Source organism: Dermacentor silvarum, chromosome 6 (genome assembly GCF_013339745.2).
Source record: "Dermacentor silvarum isolate Dsil-2018 chromosome 6, BIME_Dsil_1.4, whole genome shotgun sequence".
NCBI lineage: Eukaryota > Metazoa > Arthropoda > Arachnida > Ixodida > Ixodidae > Dermacentor > Dermacentor silvarum.
In genome coordinates, this window is record NC_051159.1 from 182933556 (window position 1) to 182949991 (window position 16436).

General features: G+C 49.2%; 2 protein-coding genes across 3 annotated transcripts in view; both read left to right on the plus strand.

Moving 5' to 3' along the window:
• LOC125946460 (uncharacterized) overlaps positions 1 to 16436 on the plus strand; it is a 187386-nt gene that overhangs the window by 58778 nt on the left and 112172 nt on the right. The window lies entirely within an intron of this gene.
• LOC119456513 (carboxypeptidase inhibitor-like) overlaps positions 1 to 16436 on the plus strand; it is an 88825-nt gene that overhangs the window by 43194 nt on the left and 29195 nt on the right. The gene's annotated exons all lie outside the window — the stretch shown is intronic.

Below are 16436 nucleotides of genomic sequence, written 5' to 3' on the forward strand. Positions count from 1 at the left end.
CTTTGGCCGGGTGGCTGAATCGGGTGACAGACAGACAAACAGACAGACAGACAGACCAAATTTTCAGCGTTTAAGTTCCCCAAGAAAGACTATCGTCTTTAAAATTTCCTTTGCTAATGTTGAGAGTGTGCTGGACATTTTAGAGCGTTCATTCGACCATTTTTATTGCGATAGCAATTATATGGACACTCAAAAGCAGATTTCTGCCGTCGCCGTCGCCGTCGCCGTGATGTTCCGTATGACGTCAATGGAGATGAAATCGTCGCCGCGCGCCGCCGAACGCTGTATATGCGAGTGAAAGGGCGCGAGGGGCGCGCGCTTTGACGGGGAGTGAACGCACGGCGGAGAACAAACGCGCGTTCTGCGCCGTGCTCCCTTAAGGGCTGCAGAAGTAGGCGTCTCTTTCCTCCTTTACAATCACCAAATATGTAGAGCAAACGCGCCTTCTTCCGACGCGCGAAAGCCCGTGGGGGAGGGGGAGGGAAGGGAGGCGACGTTTAGCTGCGGCACCAAGTGCCTATTTATATCAGAGGCTCCGGCAACAGTCACCAACACCACACGCATTTTGAGCGAACGCGGGCAGAACGCCGACGGCGTCGACAACAGTTCTGCGTGTTGCCGGTGCTGCTTCATGTCCAAGTTTATACAGCTGATAAAGCTAATATCATTACTCCGTATACCTCTCTACAAATTTGCTATTGCAATTGATGCTTCGCCTTTCAGGTGAAACTGCGACAACTTTTTTCTCTTCTCTTTGAGTCGAATGTTAGTACACATGATCTATGGGATTAATATTTTTGCAACGGTCATGGATTGTATTATAAACTACATACCAAAGCGTTATAAGAGAATTGAAAGCGGAAAATTTTGGATTACAAGGGAACTTATACATCTAAAGCAAAGATTGAGACGGAAACGCGGGGACTATTCGAGGTATCCAAGGCCCGGTAAAAAGGTCTTAATTCAGCGCATGAGCCAAAACTTGAAATGCCTTATAAGAGAATGTAAAGACACGTTTTATAATGTGACACTTACGAAGTTTCTTAAAGAGGCACCTCAGAAGTTTTCGCGTTATGTCAACCCATCCACAAAACCGATATACTTGGAATCCAACGGTATTGCTGCAATGCAAGCTGATCATTTTAATTCTTATTTTACATCCGTTTTCGCTAAAGATAATGGTCATACACCTCATGTTGCCAACACGCCTACTAGACCAGCTATTGCAGATATTTAAATCATGAACAAGGTGTTTTAAATCTCTTGCTGAATATTGATGTTAAGAGCCCTGGTCCTAACGGCCTTCTAATTGAGTTTTTGCGTAGATATGCAGAATGCAACGCTAAAAACCTAAAATGTTTTAGTCCTCTGTTGATAGTGGTTGCTTCCTGGTGGCATGGAAACGCACAAAACTTATACCAATACACCAAAGTGACAGCACTGCGGACATGGCAAATTATAGACCCACTTCTATTACATGCGCGTGTTGTAAACTCCTCAAGCACATTATAAACAGTTAGCTTCTTACTTGGGCAAATAAAACTTGTTTTTTTTTTCCTGGACAGCATGTTTTCCGAAAAAAGCTATCTACAACCACCTAGCTCTTTGAAATTATCCATTGCCTTTGTAAACAAACTCCCGTGATTAAACAGACATAATCTTCATCGACATTGCGAAAGCATTCGGCAAAGTGTCTCATCCCAAATTAATCACAAAAATTAATTCCGTCTTTTAAAGCCCCGCAATCACTTACTTGTTTTCATTTTACATTTCTTCTAGAGTGCAATGTTGTAAGGCTAGCAAAGCACTCTGGAGGGTCGACACATGAGGTAAAAATCCTAGCCTATAAATCTTTAATACGTCATATCACGGAGTATGCTAAATCTTTATGGGATCCCTACACTAAATCCAACCTGCAAAACTTGATGGAATCCAGAGGTTAGCATCAAGGTTCATATCTAACAAGTATCATCACTGCCGGTCCACCACTGAAATTTGTACAGTGCATAAAATTTAAACTGATTCGCATCTCTCCTGGGGCGTCGGTGTTGTTCATGTAGTTCATGTAGTTCGTATCTTCCACTCCTGTAATGGCCCTCGGGCTGACAGTATTATTAAATAAATAAATAAGTAAAATAAATAAATAAATAAATAAATAAATAAATAAATAAATAAATAAATAAATAAATAAATAAATAAATAAATAAATAAATAAATAAAAAATTTAAAATATTATAATAAGCATTTATCTTACTTGGGCAACACATATCTCAGAGATCAGTACTAAAGCGCTTTGTGAACTGTGACCTGCCCTGGTTGCTTAATAGTTATGGTGCTGGGCTGCTAAGCACGAGGTCGCGGGATCGAATCCCGGCCACGGCGGCCGCATTTTGGTGGGAGCGAAATGCATAAAACACCCGTGTACTTAGATTTAGGTGCACGTTAAAGAACCCCAGGTGGTCAAAATTAAGCCGCAGTATCTCACTACGGCGTGCCTCATAATCATATGGTGGCTTTGGCACGTAAAACCCCATAATTCATTGGTTAAGTCGTGAACTGTGGTTCATAAAAAGCAAGTTAAAAATACTCCCGCCAGAATTTCTGGCCTAAAATCTTGGGCTTATTCGCCTTTGTTTGGTTTTGGTTGGAACATGCGGCTGTCATATGGGACCCTTTTACTAAAAATATATTATTCACCACAAGGAAGTACAACGGAACTCTATGAGATTCATATTTAGCAAGTATCGAAGACGATGTTACCCTCGCTTATTGATGCAACAACATGACATTCCTTTGTTAGAAACACCAAGGAAATGTCGCCGTTTATTATTTTTACATAAAGCTCTCTAGAGGAAAAATACTAAATGTATGACATCGTGTTAAACCAGCTACAGCAAGAACACGAAATAAACACGATCACTCATTAACGCCTGTGTTTGCACCAAATAATGCTTATAAAGAGAGTGTTCTCTCCAGAACAGCAACAGAGTGGAATTCGTTACCACGAGAAACCTTCGCTTCCAGTGAATTTGCCGAAAGCTTGATGTTTACTTCTTCGGTGTCTGATAGGTGTGGGTGAATATTCGATGTTTCGAATACGAATCGAATATTACTCACCAACTATTCGTATTTATATTCGAAAAAGCTATTCAGTATTTTTGAATACCGAAACTAACCAAAAATATTTCCCAGCAGCGAGCCGAGGAAGCCGCTAAGAGCCAACAACTCTTGGCCGAAGCCTAGACGGGGTCCAGGCCCCCCCATTAAATCGCAGGGCACTCGATAAAGTTATTTGAATGCATGAACCGACTGTTAAAGTTGGGTTACTGTTCTCCGTCTGCTAAATAGAGTAACGCGCATTGTCAGAAGTTAAACAAGGAGAAAACGTTTCATAGCAATGCAGACACAAAATGAGTCATGCAAGCTTTCTTTTCGGTTTCGCGGCGCAAGCCTACATGGGGTATAATAAAATTGAGTTCGTTTAAGGACACATGATGTACTCAACAATGGGTGTGTTGTAAGTCTGGTGGCGTGTAATGATTATTCGATGAGCATCTAAGCCCATCATCATCATCATCATCGTCCTAGCAATTCTAAATGAAAAGAAGCAAAGATGAACTGAACAAAATGTGGATGAAACAAGGCGACATGGCAGGCTGCCGTTCTCGTAATTACGAAGTTGAACGTGTTGTATGTCAAGTGGAGAAAGTTGCACGTCAAGCAACACGGTGGTCCAATTGCCTGGGGTAATCTTTACGTGAGATGACCTGTAGGCTGGATACCCATGCCTTTCAGGCTGTGATTCCCAAGGACCTTCAAGAGTTTTCAATAAGAGGTGTGCAGAAAGACATGTGCGATTGACGATGACCTTTTGTCACAAGAGCGAGGCAGCTGTTTAACACGACTTTTGCGACGAGGTATATGTATGTGCTTTATCCAGGTCAATTACTCACAGGGGACTCTGAATATGAGAAAGAAATTTACAGAAGAATAAAATTAGGTTGGAGTGCATACGGCAGGCATTGCCAAATCCTGACTGGGAGATTACCACTGTCGTTGAAAAGAAAAGTGCACAATCATTGCATTCTACCGGTGCTAACATATGGGGCAGAAACTTGGAAGTTAACAAAGAAGCTCGAGAACAAGTTAAGGACTGCACAAATAGCGATGGAACGAAAAATGGAAGGCCTAATGTTAAGAGACAGGAAGGGAGCGGTGTGGATCAGAGAACAAACGGAGATAGCCGATATTCTAGTTGATGTTAAGCGAAAAAAATGGAGCTGGGCAGGCCACGTAATGCGTAGGATGGATAACCGGTGGACCACTAGAGTTACACAATGGATACCAAGAGAAGTGAAGCGCAGTCGAGTAAGGCAGAAAACTAGGTGGGGTGATGAAGTTAGGAAAATTGCAGGCGCAAGTTGGAATCAGCTAGCGCAAGACAGGGCTAATTGGAGATCACAGGGAGAGGCTTTCATTCTGCAGTGAACATAAATATAGGCTGATGATGATGATATTTATGTGCAAAGACATGTCCTTCAGATCAGATATGATCAAATTAAAGACAAGAAAAAAAATTGATATTGAACTGTACTTCGAGTTTGTAATATCTTCGAAAAAACTTTCCTAATTTACGCCGTATACAGCACCACATTTTTTTTTCATGTATTAGAGACTTCAAGTTTCCTATCCCCTAAAGCGCTAGCCTTGTAAATCAGCCTGGAGCAGCCAGGCTTGGCTTTGCCGCGGCTTGAGTAGGGAGTTCAATGGCAATGGTGCCATTACATACGTCGAGAAATAAAATAGAAAAGTGTCAGTGATCGGGAGAACGAAGAAGAAGTCGACTAGTGTGGGCGCGTTGACATCGGCTCCGGCTTTCATCAATGTTCTCGAGTGGTTCTCCATGCGGAACCGGGTGATTATGCTTTAATCGACGCGGCAAGTCAAGAGGCCTCTGCCGATACCGGAGTTTCGTCGTTTAAAGGACTTTTCGACGTTCTGTGAGTGTTTGAACCACGGCGAGGAGACGCGGGTAGGCTTAGGCCTACCCCACTCCCGCACATGCACCCCAGGATGGATGTGGAAGAAGAGGAGAACTCTCAAGAAGAGGCAAGCGACCCGGGATGGAAGGTGGCGTATGGTCGCCGGCCCGGCAGGCGCAGGAAAGAATATTATTCGGCTCAAGACGGTGGAAATACACATGGCAGGCGGAGGGACGGCGGCCACACCGCCGCACCGCGCGACGCGATACGACGTGTCACCGCTGCTTCAAGGCTCCCTCGACTTCCGAGGGACACCTTTCGCATCATTGTCAGACCGAGGGACGGCCTGAATGTAAACAAGGTCAGCAGAATACGCTTTGAGCAAGCCTTGGCCATGGCGGCAGCTTTGGCTCCGGCCGAAATTGAAGAGGACACAATGTGTCCCAATGGAGTTCAGAACATTTTTGTGGTTTGCACACCGCACGAGAAAAACGCGGACGCGTACGCCAGAGTGCAGCAAATCAGGCTCGGCGAAGGCACGTTTGGGGTGGCGGCGTACCTTGCCCCACCCGAGAATACGTGTAAGGGTGTCATAAAAGGAGTCGACGTGGAAGTCAGCGAAGCTCAACTCAGAGCGAGAATTGTAAATCATCGGAACCCGAGTGCATTGGAGGCCAGGCGGATCAAGAACACCACGGCGGTGGTGGTGCTTTTCGAGGGCATGAAAGTGCCCAACTACGTGGCATGCGGCGCGAGCATCTTTCGCTGCACGCTCTACCGACGCCACATGGAAGTCTGCTACGAGTGTGGAGGACTGGGACACCGTGCTGACGTGTGTCCCAACCCGGGAAACAAGTGGTGTCGCTCCTGCGGCAAACGATCGCCGGAGGAAGATCACCGGTGCGATCCGAAGTGCACGCTGTGCGGTGGCCCGCACCCCACGGCGGCCAAGGAGTGCACGGACAAATTTCAAGTTCCCTATATTGTCAGAAGACGACGGCGGCAGCGGCGCCGACGCACCGAGCAGCTGCAGCTGGGGACCGACGTCAACACGGCGGGCGGTAGGAGCCGCTCGCGTACACCGGCTGTGCGGGAGCGCAGCACCGAGCGAAGCCGCTCTCGCACGCCAGCGGTGCGAAAGCGCGGCTCAACCGGGCACCGCTCTCGATCCAGAGGGCGCTCGGTGTCCAGCGTGAGGATACAGGAGGAGCCTACCTGGGCGGATCGTGTCAAAGGGAAGACGAAGAAGGAGCAGCAGAGACTCACGGAGGTAACGCGGTCGACTTCGCTAGAGCATGGTAGTAGGTCGCACGTGGAGGCATTACTGAAGGAAGTTAAGGAGCTTAGAGAGGAGGTACGTCGACTCAAAGCCGCCAAGGCAAATCCCAAGCCCGGTGAAATAGAGGCGAGCAACCAGACGCCACAGGTAACCGAACAGATACCCCGCGTAGGAATCAGTAAAGCAAAGCGTAAGGCCCCCCTTCCTGAGGAGGATCAAGAGAGCGACTTGGAAACGTCTGAGGGAGAGGCTCAGCAAAGAAAGATGTTGGAGGAACTACTCAGGATAAGTAGAGAAAATCAGGAAAGCGTAAAGCTCTTGCTGCAAAGAGTAACGGTACTAGAGGAAAAGGCGGCGATTAGGGCCAAAGCCAAGGTCCGAGCGCAAAGCAAGGCAGTGAATCACTCCGAGGATGCTCCGGACGCGGAGCAAGCCATGGTACTGTAGCATCATGGCGGGCGATCACAAAGATCTGATAACCTGGCAGTGGAACTGCGCCAGTTTTCAAAGGCGCAAGGCTCCACTACGACAGTTTTTAACGAATCAGGTGGAAAAGCCGCAGATTTTATTATTACAAGAGACACTATGTGATGTCCCTACCCTTTCTGGCTTCAAAACTGTGTCGGTCAGGAACGAGGGAGGAAGAGGATTAGCCACGATGATCAAAAAGAATTTACCCTTTATTGAGCATCAAATTCATTCTGGACGGGGTAAGATGGAGGCCCTTTTCGTGGAGGTTATACCGCACGGTTGGCTTAAGCAGAGCGTCTTTGTGCTTAATGTTTATAGCCCACCGTCAGACCAGAGACAGACGTTTAAGTCTCTGCTAATGAAGGCGACGTCGATAGCCAAGTACTCTCCCCTGATAGTTGCCGGGGACTTTAACGCCCCTCATAGTGCATGGGGCTACGTCAGACAGACGGTAAAAGGAAAGAATCTGGTGAGGATCCTGGATGATCTCGCGTTTACAGTAATCACGGACCCAGGGTTCCCCACTAGGCTGGGCACGTCGGTTGCGCGAGACACAACACCTGATTTGGCATGTGTAAGAAACGTAGGTAACATCACGTGGGTCAATAAGCAGGAAAACCTGGGCAGTGACCACTTCATAGCGGCAGTAACCTTAAGTGTGGACGCCCGACCTACCAGGGTATTTCGAGTGACGGACTGGAATGTGTTTAGAAAAATTAGGAAGGAGCGAACGAACACATTTTCCTCATTTGGCGAGGCTATTGACTCGCTCACGGAAGACGTAGAGAGGGCTACTGCAATAGTAAAGACGCAAGCGGAAGTCCCAAGAATGGACCCGCACTTAGCGCACCTGCTGGAGGCCAAATCCTCGATTCTGATGAGGTGGAAAACACAACGGCTAAACCGCAGGCTGAGGAAAAAGGTTGCGGAGCTTAATAGAGAGATCGAAAGATATTGCACGGAACTCAATAGGTTACAATGGGACGAGGTCTGTGCGGCAGTAGACGGATCCATGCGCTCAGGAGGGAAGTGGAACCTCCTCAAGCACCTCCTGGGTGACGCGCAGGCTAAGGGGAATCAAAGGCAAACACTTAGTAAAGTCATACACAGGCACAAACAGGAGGGTGGTACTGAACAGTCGCTTTTGAATGCCGTCGCGGATAGATACCTCCCCATAGGGCCGACGCAGGAAGAAGATTATCCGCAGATCGAGTGTGCGACGGTGGACGAGCTGGACGCGCCCTTCACAGAATCGGAGATCAGGGCGGTGCTCCACAATTTGAATAGCAGATCGGCTCCGGGTCCGGATAAGGTTTCTAACAGGCTATTACGTAACCTGGACGATAGGACAGTGCAACTACTAACTAAGGAGGTTAACAAGGTATGGGAGGCAGGAGAGGTACCCGACGGATGGAAGGAGGCATCGGTGATACTCATCCCAAAACCTGGAAAGCCCCTTAATTTGGACAACATGAGACCGATATCACTGACCTCGTGCATAGGCAAGGTAGCGGAGCACGCCATTTTGAACAGGGTTTCTGGGTACATAGAGCGCATGGACCTCTTCCCACATAATATGGTGGGTTTTCGGCCCGGCCTATCGACGCAGGAGGTTATGCTGATGCTGAAGAAGCAAATCTTTGATAGCGGCACTCGGGACGTGAGAGGGATTCTCGCCCTGGATCTCACTAAGGCGTTTGACACAGTATTACATCGATACATACTGCAGGCCACGGCCGGGACAGGCCTGGGAGTCAAATTCCAGGCCTTTGTCAGGTCCTTTCTCATGAATAGAACCGCTACTATTGAAGTGGGGCAGATTCGGTCGAGCGTGTATGAACTGGGGGCTCGAGGTACCCCCCAGGGATCAGTCATCTCGCCACTGCTCTTCAATATAGTCATGAAGGGTCTTTCAGAAAGGCTGGGCGGCCTCCCGGGCATAGGTCACGCTCTGTACGCAGATGACATCACTATCTGGTGCCCAGGGGGCTCCCTAGCAGAAATGGAGCAAGCTCTACAAGCGGCCTTGGACGAGACAGAGGCTTACCTCGCGGACACAGGTCTCAAGCTGTCTCCGAGTAAGTCGGAGCTGTTACTCTACAGACCGGCGAGGCAAGGGGTTAGGGGTCTGACACCGCTCGACCAGCTACCCGTGGCATTATACGCGAATAATGGGCAGAAGATTCCTAGAGTCGACTCAGTCAAGATCCTAGGCCTGCTCATAGATTCGAGGGGCTGTAATGCCACAACAATTACCCACGTTACAGCCAAGACGGAGAACATGTTGAGGTTAATCGCTAGGGTGTCCAACCGAAAGAAGGGGTTAGGTGAGGACAACCTCCTTCGGATGTACCATGCATTTCTGATGAGCCATATTAACTATGTGGCGTCAGCTCTAGTGTGGTCGAAATCGGAAAAGACCAAGTTAAATACCCTCATGCGCAAGAGCATCAAGAAAGTGCTAGGCTTGCCGATTGCCACGAGCTCCGACAGGCTAGATCAACTCGGAATGCACAATAACATAGACGAGATCATAGAGGCACAGGTCACTGCCCAGGTGGTCAGGCTGTCGTCGACCAAGGCTGGCAGGCGAATCCTTGACGAGGTTGGCATGGCTCCTAGGATAATGGAGGAACGGCGGATAACACTGACACGGGAAACGAGAGAGACCTACATGGTGGGGCCCTTCCCGCGAAATGTACATCCACATCATAACGAGGGTAGACGTAAAGCCCGTGCACGAGCCATCTTGAAGAGAGTTAGGGATGACATAGACTCTTCGCTCTTTGTCGATGCGGCGCAATACGGCAACAGGAGAATGTTCGCGTTGTCGGTTATAGACGGGCGGGGAGTGCTTCGCTCATCCGCCTCAGTAAGGGCGGCCACCCCGGGTATAGCAGAGCAAATCGCAGTTGCGCTGGCCTTGTGTGACCCAGAGCATTTCTACATTTACACCGACTCGAGAGACGCAATCAGAGCATTCGAATCGGGTAACCTCGCACGAGAGGCGGCCTCTATTCTAGAGAAGAGGGTTTGCCCCGCTTCTCATTATATTACGTGGTTCCCCGCACACATGGGGACGAACGTTCTCGAGGGCTTCCCAAACCTCAACGAGGTGGCCCACGACCGTGCGCGAGAACTCACGCGCCGCGACGGTCTGGAGGCTCCGGAGGGGCAGGAAGGGACTCAGCAGAACGATCCACTTCTCACATTTAATGAAATTACTAAACATTATCAACTTGGCAGGAGAGCTTTTCCTCTTCCTCACCCGAAGCTCAGCAGAGGTCAGTCAGCTACTCTAAGAATGTTGCAGACGGGATCTTTCCCGTCGCGGGGCTTCCTTAGTAGGATATACTCAGACGTGGACCCTGGTTGTCCCGACTGTAATGAACCCTTTTGCTCTATGGCTCACATGCTCTGGCGATGTCCCGCGTTACCTAACGACCTACTCTCCAGCGAAGCCGAATGGGAGGAGGCCATCAGAAGCACGGTACTCCGAAAGCAAGTCCAGGCTATCCAGAGGGCCCAGGAAAGGGCGGAGCGTCATGGCGTTCTGTCCTCTACGTGGGCGCGGCCAGCGGTTACAACGGCCTCCCGTTAGGGGGTCCTGACAGTAGCTCCTCAGGATCAAATAAAGTTCGTTGTCTGTCTGTCTGTCTGTCAGTGATCCATAGCTCGAGGTGTGAACAGGCGTTCAGGCAGACGCTGTTAACATTATTCGTTGGGAGGTGACGATACAAACGCAATGCCATATGATCATGATGATTATGATGATTTACTTCAAAAATGGCGCAAGCCCACTGTTGGGATCAAGAGTGCTTTTTGCACCGTGTTGGGACACAGATAAAAGCACTCAGAGTGCGGGGGGGGGGGGGGGTGAATTAACTTTATTTGAGAGATGAAAGCTAGTTGTTGCTGCCCGGAGGTAGGCGGTTACCCTATTCCAGGTAGCCATGGCCCTGTGCTAGCAGCATAGGCCTTTTCGCCAGCCGTAGCTGGTCTTTTTGGTTTGTCAGTTGGGCCTCCCCCTGGTCTTCTCTTGGTGCCTGGACGGGCGTTGTCAGTGGGTTCTTGTTGCATTTTCACACCATCTGGTAGAGGATGCTTGGCGTATTGCAGAACTTACAGTCTCTTGTAAACGTTGAGGGATACATCGCGTGTAGTAGAGTGCAATGGAGGTGCACGCAGATATAGAAAAATATGTCCATGTGATCTAACGCTTCAGGGCTCTCACTTTTCTTTGCTGAAATTCTTATTCGCCACCGCACCTTTGTAATCCCAATTGCCTAATCGCGTTTCATTTATTCAAGCTCATTTCATATTCTCCAAATCTCATCTTCACTCTTGACCATTCATGTCGCCCGATTCTTGGGTATCCTCTGTAGCGGGTTGCGCCATCTCTCTAAGCAACGGATCGATAGCGACAGACGAAGAAGAGGATGCTGGAGTGTAAGAAGGCCGGTGTGCTGGACGACCTGTCTCCGAAGGACCTGTACTGGGACCCTCGTTACAAGCAGTACTTTTTCGTGGGCAACCTGAAGCCCCTCCCCGGCGACGCGCACACTGGCGCCACCGTGACGAGCGGGGCCGACGCTGCTTCCACCGTGGAGCTCGTGCCGACCGCGCGTACACGCAAGCCTTCGATACTCGTCACCGAAGAGCGGCGCTCCGAAGCCAGGGCGAAGAGGCGGGGCCGCTGGCGGCTGCCGGGCCACATCTCCTGGACAGCGTACATGCGCGGACAGAAGGCGGGACAGGAGGCCGCCTTACCGCAGGACGTCAACGCATCGCCTTCTTCGAGCCACTTGATCGCTTGCTCCTGCGCATTGTGCGCGTTCACGTTGCTTCTCGTGCTCACCATTGGGCTGTGGGTGTCGGGTGCACTGGATGATGTCGCCCGGGCCGTCAAGAACGCCGAGACGGTGACGCCGGCCGATTCCGAGGACAAGCACGCTGTTCCCGAACGCTATCCGAAGTATTCGCGCTTCTCCAACGCCAGTACAAAGCTCGGAGTGTCTGTTTCCTTGAAAGACGCCGCAAGCTTGTTTACGGGGAACGCAACGACGCTTCTGGATGACTCGTACGACATCACGAAGTCACTGGATGTGAGCGGGACGGCGGAAGGGAGAGTGTAGCTGCTACCATGCCCGAACTAATCTTATTGGTGGGCACGCATCTTTTCGCAGACGTTCTCGCGACAGTGGCGTAACCTTTCATATTGCGAGAATGAGAAAAAGAGCTGTTAATCCCTGCCGCGATTAGCTCGTTTGTGACGCAATCCGTTTCAGTGGAAGTTCATTAGAAAAAGTAATGCTAATAAATACGCACGCCGACAAACTTCACGCCGACGAACTTCAGGCCGCCGGTATATACCCAAGAAACCATCGCATTGCATCCATCACTTGCCCTTATTTCCATACGGGTCAAAGTCCAAAATAGCATGTGTACCGGAGGGCGTGTATTTTCATATTTTTCGATAAAAATATGCTTTTTTTTGTTGGCGGGCTTAAGGCGAAAGTTTTAAGTGGCTTGTTACGCGATTGCCTTGAAAAAAAATTCGTCTTTTAATCTAACATAACGAAATGAAAGGTAGTTATATGCTTCAGGCTATACGGAGGAAATATTTGCAATTGATTGGTACTGAAAGAAGCCGGTGCGTCATTGCGAACGGACTACAATAGTCTACTGAAAAAGTGGGCAAGTTTGCACTCGGTCGTGCAAAGCTTAGGCACCGCGAAAGTGTCAATCCTCAAGTCTTACTTGCTGTTACTGCTAGGTATTAACTTGGTTGCTGCCGGCGCCAGCCGAAATCATCTGAGTGCCACAGAAGTAATGTGAGCACCAGATCATTTTTTCCAAGGGCCAAACATTTTTTTCCCTATTGCCAACGTATTTAATTCCAGCGCCAGCACAAATAGTCCGCGCGCCAGCGAATTTAATACAAGCCGATGAGGGTAGCCACAGGGGCTTGTTGGTATGGCATCTTCTATTTTGTTGTAGCTCAAGCTCAACGAAAAGAACAACAGAAAAGTGCACGTGCCTTTCTGTTGTCCCTGTCGTTCAGCTTGCGCTACAACAAACTACAAGATTAATTCAAGTGCCATCAGCTTTAATCCAAGTGCTAGTACATTTAATCTATGCAAGGAAAACAGCAAGATTGCAAGTCAGAACTGCTGAAATGCCGAAATTTGTTTACCGTAAGACGACAACGTTGTTTTGGTTACGCGACGAAACTGCGACGATTGCGACGCGACGAACGTTTCCTTTAGCACAACCACAATGGGTGCCGCCTAGAGGGGTACTCGAACAGCACAGAGACTTTCCTACTCAAATATCTCACTAGGTCACCGGTCCTGGTCGATCCTGAGACACAAACTAAGCTTTTGCGCTAGGCGAAATTCAGGAAGCTGCACAAAGACACATATCCACAAAAGTATGGGTTTACTTTTGCATGGTTGCAGTTATGCCGTTGCTTCGCAGCATGCACATATTCCCCTTGTGTTTCACTGAAAGTGTTTGCCTAACAACTGCAAGTGCATCCGCGTCACGAATTCTTGACTTCCGCTTCTTTACGAAATCCCTGTGGCCGTTACAACCACTCTGCATGCTGGAAGCGCTCGCAACAAGTGAGGATAAAACCAAGTTCTGCCGGACTTAATGGTTACACGACGGTGAACGCGCAGAACTAAGCCATGGTGACGGCGACCAAAGGACAGGCCAGTGCACATGCGAAGTTGTCTTGCCACGCCATGCCTGCTTATTTTCACAACGTCTCCTCGATCCTCGCCGTAGTGCATACGTACTACACACGCAGAGGCGCGGGGACGAAGACATGCGCGTTTTCAGCGTGCAACGCACATTTTGCGTGGTATTTTGGCTCACACAGAATCCGCCGTGGGCACGTTGAAACAAAACTCGCATTGATAAAAGCTGAACGCCGCCCAGAGCTCGTAGGAACACGAAACCCGCGAGCACCGCCAGTGTTTCCAGCGCTGGCTGGAAGCACTAGCTGGCCCTCCCGCTTGTGTGATTAGATTCGAAACAGCAGCTGGCGCCGATAAATCTCAACTTCTCTCCTACGACAAAAAGAGACAATATCTTACGGCTCACTCACACAAGGGCTGCTTTAGTTAGAGTGTCCTGCCGCACAAGATACGACACATACCGAAGCATATACGTATACGGTGCCACCAGTTACGAGAAGCGGATCTCCCCACTGCGCGTAATTTCCCTGTGGAAAGACATAAACGAAGTCGTCTGCCATCATTGTGGGCAATTCGGCACAGAGACCGACCTCATCGGACTGACGATTGGACCTCAGCACCTGTCTTCATAACCCCGCCTAATAAACTAGCCGCCATACCATATATCGAGGCCATAGAGCTATCCCTTCTGCAAGTTAATAGCTTCACTCATTCATTCATTTTATTGCGATAGCAATTATATGGACACTTCTACCGGATTTCTGCCGTCGCCGTCGTCGTCGCCGTCGCCGTGAGGTTCCCTATAGATAAAATCTTCGCCGTGCGCCGTATGCCCGAGCGGAAGCGTGCGGGGACGCGCGCTATCACGGAGAGCGAACGCACTCAATCACCCACGCGCAAGCAAGGAAGCGGGAAGCCAGCGCCGGAGGGAGCGCGGGGGGGGGGGGGGGGGGGGCGCACTTCTACGCTGCCAACAACCGCGCTCGTCGCTCGTCCGCACCGCCTCTTATCTCCACACGGCTCTGACCTTTATGCGCCGTGCATTCGCCGCTCAGTTTCCGTTGAAGCGATAGACCGCACGTACCTTCGCCCGCTGCTGCGGCGTATATATGCGCTTGCTGCCAGCGTTTTGACAGTCATTGTCTGCAGTCATTCAGTGTGATCTATTCATGTTTGTTTGTGCGCGCTCACACCACGCTTGTTCAATCAGTTAGTAATAGTCGGGCCACATTTTCCAACGCACGCTACACATGCAATGCTGCCCGGGTCGGCAGTGCAGCGCTACAGGTGTGTCCCTTCGCACGCGCTGCCCACGGGAAGCGCTTCTCATCAACACCACCGTTTCACACGCGCCTCCTCGTGGTCATCGAGTCTCTCTTCATGTCGGTCTACTTACGCCGCAGCACACCTGCTTACTTAATCAGCTCATGTTTACTACAATTCATATTGCTACTAAAGCCGCTCACCTTACTTCGTATGACATTGCTGTGTTGCTATCGCATTCATTGCTCCGCCCTTAGGGCGAAACTGTGAGATTTTTTAGAAGAAAGCCACTGCCGACTTGTTTGCGTCGAAATAATACACATAAGTTACATATTGCGATTTGTTTTGTGCTATACGTCTGATAGGTTGTCCGGACTTGTCCATTTTGTTAGAAATAAGAGGTAACAATTCGCTTACGCACATTTTGTCGCGGAATGCGTAAATCCACCCACTTCGGCGAATTAAGGTCCCTACGGCGAATGGACTGAGCCCGCCATCTACTGAGAAAAGACGCGCCAAGGCGCGCTTCAGTGAGTGAAGACAGAGGTAGGAGTGCTTGTTGGCTGTTCACACAGCAGGTGGCAGCATTGGTCCATTAGGCTGACGCAAGATTAGTGACAGACCACAAGCTGTACCAGGAATCTCACAGGAAGGCACGACAAGCGGTGCAGTTTCACCCACAAGAGGGACTGCGTGAAGCGGCAGAAAGAGGGAGGGCTGCGCTGAGAAGGATCTCGGTATAGGCTACGCTTTAAAGAAAAATTGGAACAGTACACCTCTGCTGGTGCTCGAGAGCATGCCAAAAAATGTTAAACGTACACCCAAATGTTTGGATATCGAGAAGTTCGTGAAGGCCATTGTGCTTTTTTATGCGCTAGTTGCACGCTGCTCTTCAGCAGACGTCTGTTGTAGACAATAAATTTGATTAATGCGAATAAGCAACTTTGTCTATTGCACGTATATTGTATATTGTATATTGCACGGGTTTGTTTTCAAATATCAAAGAGAATAAATCATGCAAGATTCAACACCAGGATCGTTTTGTCTCTTGTGACGAGGGTGTCGTATATCGCGAGCCGTTGGCCTGCGGACGCGAATACATTGGACAGACTGGCAGATGCATAAACACCAGACTAAGAGAGCACAGCAGGAATGTAAGTGACGGTAATCAGGGCCAGCTTGGATTACACTGCCGTAAATGTGGTGATAAGACTACGCGTCGTCGTACCAAGCCATGCAAGCCTAAGTTCAAGAAAAGCTTGTATTGTCAAGAAAAGCTTGAAAAGGATTGTATCTCGACACAAAGATCAGTGCGTCAGAGAAATAATTGAGGCGGTTAAGATTGCTCCTACGGGAGAAATGTGTGTGAGCATGCCATCACTAACACTGACTAAGGAAGAACTACGGTTTTAGATGGTTGGTGATTGGGTCCATGTTGATATCACCTTGTGCCATTCATGCTGACTGATGTTTCTTTCCTTATCTCCTTGATTTTCCTTTCTTGGTGACGCTTCGTATGTGTACACATGCCTAGCATTGTCAGTAGAATAAACAGTTGGAAGTCAGCTCTACCGTCGTCCCTTCTTGTTATTTTTCGCACTGTTACACAAGTTGCAATGAACCAACTAGCCCAGCAAGCTACCATTCTGCTTACTAACTACCTGCGCACATATGTGAAGCCTGGTGATCGTGTTGTCCTGGCAGGCGATCTTAATCTGCCAAATGTGGACTGGTCTA